The 8685-nt window shown below is 39.3% G+C and overlaps 1 protein-coding gene across 5 annotated transcripts in view; it reads right to left on the bottom strand.

The window, feature by feature from the left end:
* The window catches only part of LOC110467450 (rab GTPase-activating protein 1-like), a 53553-nt gene that overhangs the window by 25065 nt on the left and 19803 nt on the right, over positions 1–8685 (bottom strand). The window lies entirely within an intron of this gene.

Below are 8685 nucleotides of genomic sequence, written 5' to 3'. Positions count from 1 at the left end.
GGGGGGCCACACCCGGTTTATACGAAATTAGTTCCTCTTTACCCAAGGATGCTTCAGACCAAATATGGAACAAATCCTTTCATTCCTACAGAATGAGAAGGATTTTAAAGACTTTGCTATGTTTCTCCTATTGGGACCCGCCCCTCAGGCCTCTGGGGGGGCCAGACCCACGGTTTATACAAAGTTTGTTCATCTTCCCCAAGGATTCTTCTGACCAAATATGGAACAAATCCTTTCATTCCTACCGAAGAAGAAGGATTTTAAAGAATTTGCTATATTTTCCCTATTGGAAGCAATTCTTATTATATTTGGGCAACACTACAGAACACAGTGGACAGCCTGTGATTATATGGATGTGGGCGGGGAGGGGCTGCAATGTATACCACAAAGAAGGAATGTTTGGCAATCGTATGTATTAGGTGATCTGTCTTGTCACTCAGTATTCCATCTCCAGGCACCCAATATGGTATACATACAGGTTATTTCCATCAGATAACAAATATAGTCACTTAGTTTATGATTGCATTGAGAGCCAACAAACTTATATCACTTCATCATAAACTCTCAGAACTTCGAATTGAAAGCTGCTCACTACATCCTAATTAACCAGGTATTCTTTTGTGCCACTTGCCATTTTAATTTACAACAAATCCAACAACAATCTTTGTCATTCAACACTCTCTGGAGCTATCCATTGTTACTGAGAGTCAGATCTAAAAGAGTAGAGGAAAGAAATGTGAATGACATTATGTTTGCCGGTTTCAAAGATTCCTGTCCCACGGCAGGTAAAACACTAGAAAACTTCATATACATGTTGGTGTTTGTTCAAATAGTAATATTCCATAAATTTAACATTGAACATAATTGTAGCTTGATTTGGACAGAATACATCTGTTGATTAGCCTATGATTAAGTAGTTTAGTTACTTGAAGTAGTTTAGTTACTTAGTCAAAGCAACAGTACGATCTGAGTTCCAGGGTTGGAATCCTGGTCTGACCACGTCACACTTTTTCACTAACACTGTTGCTGATTTTTTTCCACTTTTTTCCCCTTTTCCCACTCAAGTCCCCCAGGGTATGTTTTTCTCTTTAGAAAATGATCTTTATCAAAGCTTAAGTCATGCTGGCAAAATAGTTTTTAATGCATTGTTTCAGTTTTTGGCAGTAACATGGAGATCCTTAAGCTTCAGCAATTGTTTATGTTGGCAATGTAGATATTGACCCGCCAAATTAAAGTTTCGCTTTATTTAATCGCTTAACAGTGCACTAAACAGAACTAAACAATCAGTTCAACAGCAATAAAGACAGTTTAAATACAAAGGGGAAAAGTTGAAACCTTCCCGGTAGTTTGGAATCAGATGTCACATAAAATGTTCTATTTTATTACCCAATCGCATGGATTCCGATAGAGATCATTTGAAGGAACACACATATATGCGAGACTTTTTAACAAATTTTACATCAGCAAAGTGAAAACCAACATCAGATAGATTTATATGATTCCAGATCTACCTCCTCAGCAACAACAAAGAACACTGACTGCACCAATAATATTGATTCTTGGTGTTATTTACAGAACCAGACATATCCTCATTATTGCACCACATATATGAATGGTATCTCACAGCCTAAAACCCTGAACATCTTCAGATAAATCAAACAGCACATTTACACTCAGATCCCACACATAATGTTACTGATAACACAGGACCTAACACAAAACACAGCTCCCTTTGGCACACAAAAACACAGCTCCCTGGGGCACACAAAAACACAGCTCCAAGGGCCACACAAAAACACAGCTCCAAGGGCAACACAATACACCTGGGTCATATATACAATACAAACAGCTCCCTGGGCCACACATAATACACAGCTCATCAGGCCAAACAATGCACACATCTCCCAGGCCACACAATACCCACAGCTCCGAGGGCCATACATACAATACACACAGCTCCCAGGGCCACACAATACACACAGCTCCCTGGGCCATACATACAATACACACAGCTCCCTGGGCCATACATAATACACACAGCTCCCTGGGCCACACATAATACACAGCTCATCAGGCCAAACAATACACACATCTCCCAGGCCACACAATACACACAGCTCCGTGGGCCATACATACAATACACACAGCTCCCAGGGCCACACAATACACACAGCTCCCTGGACCATACATACAATACACACAGTTCCCTGGGCCATACATAGAATACACACAGCTCCATGGGCCATACATAGAATACACACAGCTCCGTGTGCCATACATACTATACACACAGCTCCCAGGGCCACACAATACACACAGCTCCCTGGGCCATACATACAATACACACAGCTCATCAAGGCCACACAATACACTCAGCTCCCTGGGCCATACATAGTATACACACAGCTCCCTGAGCCATACATATAATACACACAGCTCCCAGGGCCAAACAATACACACAGCTCCCTTGGGCCATACATACAATACACACAGCTCCCTGGGCCATACATACAATACATACAGCTCCCAGGGTCAAACATACAATACACACAGCTCCCTGGGCCATACAAACAATACACACAGCTCCCTGGGTCATACATACAATACACACAGCTCCCTTGGGCATACATACAATACACACAGCTCCCTGGGCCACACAAATCACACAGCTCCCTGGGCCATACATACAATACACACAGCTCCCAGGGTCAAACAATACACACAGCTCCCAGGGCCATACACACAATACACACAGCTCCCAGGGTCAAACAATACACACAGCTCCCTGGGCCAAACATAACACACAGCTCATTATAAGGCCAAACAATTCACACAGCTCCTAGGGCCACACATGATACACAGTTCATAATACATGGCCACCAATAATACACAGCTCCTTGGGCCACACAATACACACAGATACCATGGACCTCCTATAACACACACGCATACACTACACACATGCATCTTGCATACAAGGCCACCCTTAAATGACAATAGTTGTTGATAGGACGTTAAACAATACCAAACCTAAACAAACTAAGCCACACATAACATACAGATCTTAAGGCCAACCAAATCACACAGCTACCCTGGGCCACACATAATACAAAACTCATAAAGCCAACCAATATGCACAACTCCCGGGGCCACACAAAACACACAGCTTCATGGGCCTCACAATATGTAGCTCTGGGGACACACAAAACATTCAGCTCAAGGGGGCCATACTATACTTAGTTCCTGGACCACTAAAAACAAGAAGCCCATGGGCCTTAACGGTCACCTGATATATTTATACAGAGAGTTGATTTTGTTTTTAACACGAACAGAAATATTACTCAAAGTGACAAAAAAACAATAAAACCACCTTATTCAATATCTAGCATACTGATTTAAGACTAAAAAGTATTTGAAACTAGCACCTCTGATTTTAAACAAGGAAAATGAAGAAATTTTAGCACACATACTCCTTTGGGCCCCACCCTACAGCCCTTGGGGGTAGGGCTGGCTCAAAATTTTCATAGTATCAAACTGTCAACTCAGGGTTATAATTCCAATCAAGTTATTAACATGTAATAATTAAAGTATCATTTGCCCCTATAATCCATAATACATTTTGCCCCCCCCCCCCTTCCTTCCCTCCCCAGGGAGTAAACGTGAGATCCTAGGGTCATAAACTTTAAGACCCTTCCATCTATGAAGAGTGGCCCCGCCCCTCAGGCCCCTGGGGGCTGGGGACAAAACCGGCCTCCCTTTTTGTTGACCTTAGGCCATGGAAGGTTTCTGCAAAATTTCATTGAAATTGGTTCAGGGGTTTTGGAGAAGAAGTCGAAAATGTCAATTGTTTACGGACGGACGCCGGACGCCAGCGGACAAAAGGCGATCGCAATACAGTAGTTCACTGATGACAGGTGACCTAATAAACTACTTTAAGGGCCATGCAAACCAACACATAGTTCCCATGCTAGGTCACATAACACACAATCCACATACAGCTTGCAATTTTGTGGGACCATGCAAGACACAGCTCCCCAGACCATAGAATACACACAGTCTGGGACTTCTCTGGCTACACATTACACACAGCTTCCAGGGCCACACATTACACACAGCTTCCAGGGCCACACAATACACACAGCTTCCAGGGCCATTGCAAACCAACACACAGCTCCTTCACATAAAATACAGTAGTTTTAGAATGCAAATCGCACAAAATGCATCACACGAAACATACAGCTATGCCTTTAAAAACCTCTCACAAAACTATTCATGAAAATCAAAGGGCTTCCCGACACAAAACACATAGCATTAATAATATTGATTTGCAATCTTATTTTCAACTCTCCTGATATGATCCTGACAGATTCATTATTTTTGTAATTACACGGAGTCCTATATCGATGCCTTCAAGGCTGGTGAAAACAACACAGTGCTAACTCATCCAGGTTAGCCCCATACCTGTATGCAGCTTTGGTTTCCCATCTCATTCCGTGTCTTTTGAAACTTCAATAAAATCGAACTGGGAGATCTTACAGTGCTAAGACAGCACCAGCCATGGTGATTTCATGGAGATGTGTGGAGAGGCTGGTCAATATATTCTACTGATTCAGGTTTTCCTAGAATGTCTCCCACACACGCTGAAGGTCGAGACACAAATGGGGCCCTCACCCTAAGATCTCAAGCCTACGTTTACACAAAATACTGCATTTTGCACCATCACTGACAAGATCTATATATCGTACAGACATTTTCCTTTTAAGAGTGACGTTAAAAAATTACGTGAGGCAATCACTTGTAGATACTTCAGCCCCGAGTGGTTGTTCTCTAATTACTGTTATGCTGGTTCACAATCCTGAATAAATCCTGATAAATCGTAATGAATATCTATCTGTCACTAGTGTAAGTGTACTAATGTTACAAGAACATTCAAGTAGACTCTGAAGATCCATCCCTACAAACTACAAGACATGCAATTGTTCTTGACTGTGAGTGTGAATTCATTTCCTTCACAAGGTGTGTCTAAAAATAGACATAGATCTATATTATGAAGAAAAATCAAGGACCATTTAGTAACTCCGACTAATATCATGTATGGTTGTATGATTAAGCATCTTTAATACATTATAATTATCAGTAATTAGGAAACTGTTACAATTTTCAATATCTTGTTTTTCATCTTTGAGGTACATTACAAACCTGTTTTGTTGTTTTAACACATAAAAGATACACTAACACAAATTACCTACCGGGCAGGTACACGAGTACCTGGCCCTAGGTGTCAATATCACAAACCATTATAGATATCAGAAGATCAGGCAGGTTCATTTACAGGGAAGAGGCCTCTTCACTCTGCTCCACACAACGAGAAAAGCCCTAGGCAAAGTAATCTAGTTGTTGACTCTTTACTTTCAATTTGCTTTCCTTTCTATGAATTAAACACTGAAATCAATAGGGCATTACATGAGCACTTAACTACACTATATTTTGCCTCTCAAAATCTCACATTATTCGAAATTTATTTTTCATTTATAACTTTCAGGAATATTTTACAATTATGTATTTACTTAAAGGAAGATTTAATCAGCAGCCGGATATTATTCAATACCTACCAAATAAATTCTGCATATTTTTACATACAAATTTACATATAAGTGTGTCCCTATCTATAGCTGGTTATATTATCCTTCAGTAGCTATTTCAGACACGGACAGGAAAATTGTAATGCAATCCAAAGCAACTCAGTGATGTGTCAGACGCACCACATTTACAGATAGCCTCGGTTTGTAACAGACAACGTCAACACTCACACTGACCCCATGAGGCCTGTATACAGGTTCAGGGAAAGAACAGATCTGCTGCGTCAAACTGCATGTTATTGTTAGATGTGACTAATGTGGGCCCCATCACTATATTTTCCTTTTCTTTTCTATCTACTCTCTGTTTTTCGGCAGTGTCACCCTAGACACGGTACCTGTCCTCATATCACCTATTCTGAGGACGTTAAATCTGACACAAACAAACGTGCCTATCTTACCACCAAATACATAATTGGAATAGGGGGAGAGGAGCCAACGCCTTGCTTCTTATAGCGGTGTTGTATCAGATTTGTAGTCTAGGCGTGGATACCCTCGAGTATGCAGGGTGATTGCATAAATCTTATGAACATGGAGGTACAATCACAACACATCCTGACACCTCAGTTAGCGGTGCTTTATTTACCAGTGAAATATGGGAAATTAAGAGCACTTCGAATGAAAATTATGTTTTTACTGCAATCAGCAGTGAATTGAGTAGATTGTGACATCACAAACCGAGGCAATCTGTAAATGTGGCGTTGTCTGACACATCACTGAGTTTCTGCTGTATCAGGAAATGTAATACACATCAAATTCAATATCTTTCTACTGAATTTATTGGCATGTCAATTTTTTCTCTTATCTTCATGTGTGCTTGCATTGCAATTGTAACTATCAGAAACATAAGTAATACCGATGAAAGATATAGATATATATGTGTGTGTGTGTGTGTTATACAACAGAAAACATTGAATATCCTTTCCATATCTTGTAACAACTCCTTTATCAAATCCGTCTAACCAGACTTTACTGAGAGATAGGTACCGTACATGTATCTTATGACACAACTTTGACATTACCAACGTGTCTACACTCTGGCAATCTTACAACCAAACCTGAGATTCTGATCAGATACATGTCTGTATGGCAGAACCCACAACAGAGATACAGACTTGGTATCAGTATTGTCGGTAATTACCACACACATTATATAATTCCTCACCAGACATTTCCATCAATGACCTCTGTACTGACTAGCTGTTGTAGTCTTTGTTCTGTATTGGCCGTTTGTGGTCCCTATAGAGGTACTCTACATGTAAGCACTTGCTGTTCCTAGATCAACAATCTGATCTGTTGCAGAATGAAACTGATGAGATTTCAATGAACATAAATGCTTTTAAATTTAAACGCTAAATTTTAGCATTGGGATGACAATTTAGAAAATCTGTTTGTTGTGTTTTCTTTTTACGATAATTGATTACAAGTGTTTGCATAAACACTACCACCAAAATATATTGAATTGTGGAGCAAAATATTCCAAAGATAATTTTTACAAAATATGTGAGGCATTACTGCAATTGCCCTCGGCACATTTCCTTATTCTCTATATATGAAGGATTGCCTTTTCTATTGATCATAATAACAGTGACATCTGACATGGTGCTCGAGAGCGGAAACATAAAATTGTTTGAGATATTGTAATAATGAACACTTGAGATAGGTTTCATCAAAATCTGACTGAAAATGATGATGACAGAGTTAAGACAAGTGTCTAACACTAAAGTAGCAGTTTTAACACTGACCTTTACAGTAGACTGCTAAAATGCAAAATGATTCAGAGTTATTATAGCTACAATGTTTAAAATGATGTGTTTTTATGGCCAGACAACACTATCAGGCCAATAACATGGTATGACATTTCATAACTCAAAATCACTTGTTTGTATTTCATAACTGGACGTTTGATGGTTAAATTTGTTAGATCTCTCGATTCCCAACACTATTGATTGGCTACCTGACTTTTGACATCAGAGATAATTCGTGAAGTACAAACTGTATGCGAAACTTTGTATATCGTAACTGATTACCAACATACAAGTATGGACCTCTGAGGGAAAAACAGGACACAAGGGAGATAACTCTTGACCTACTAGGTCAGAGATCTATTTTACACCCTATGATCAACTGTTGATTGACTCTTAACAAAACAGTTATAATGAGCTGGCCTTGACCTTTAAGACAGGCTATGTTACAATAAACAAATCAACACTCACTCAGACTGTCTTTCACCTACACATTCACCCTGAACAATGTTTTCACCTCAGTCTGCTAGGCATAGAAGTAACCCAAAGTCAGAACCACTATCATCACCTTAGTCTGCTAGGCATAGAAGTAACCCCAATTTAGTCAGAACCACTATCATCACCTCAGCCTCCTTGTCTGTAAACATAGTATCACCATGGCCATCACTTGTATCATGGTTTCAGAAAAAATACTTAACAGTTCACATAAATAGATTTCAGAGCCAATATACTGCTTTTATAAAATAACCAATGACCACAGAAAACAATTAATGTAAAGATATTTTTAAGATATTCTCAAAAGACTAACAAAAATCCACAGATTTTCATTTTTTCCTGAGCTACATCCCTTACAGTAATACACAATATTGGTAATATTGCGAAGAAATTGGGTCAAACATTTTGGTGCATCTAAATTTCTTCATTTGAAAATCTGCCAAATATGCTGCAGAATACAGAAAAAAATGCTATGCTTGATAAGCCTTTTTTTTTTTAATTAATTGCACTGAAAGTTATTTTGATTTTACTTCTGTTTCCATCAGATATTTTGAACTTATAGGAAATACAGCATTGAAATGAATTGAAATTTGATTGAATTATAAAGCTTAAACTGTACACTAAAATTTGCCGGTGGAAAGTTCCTAGACCCTCTCAAAGGGATTCAACCATCACTTCAGAAAGTGTTGCCCACCCCTTTTTGAAAATCTCCAGACCTGTCCCGTTATTTATAATATAATGTTATAATGTTAACAGTGTTAGTGTTTACCTCCACCAAAAGTAAAGATGCATCAAGTTCTTGTTTTTTT

Source organism: Mizuhopecten yessoensis, unplaced genomic scaffold (assembly GCF_002113885.1).
Source record: "Mizuhopecten yessoensis strain PY_sf001 unplaced genomic scaffold, ASM211388v2 scaffold11173, whole genome shotgun sequence".
Classification (NCBI taxonomy): Eukaryota; Metazoa; Mollusca; class Bivalvia; order Pectinida; family Pectinidae; genus Mizuhopecten; species Mizuhopecten yessoensis.
This window is presented reverse-complemented; position numbering and strand designations above follow the sequence as displayed.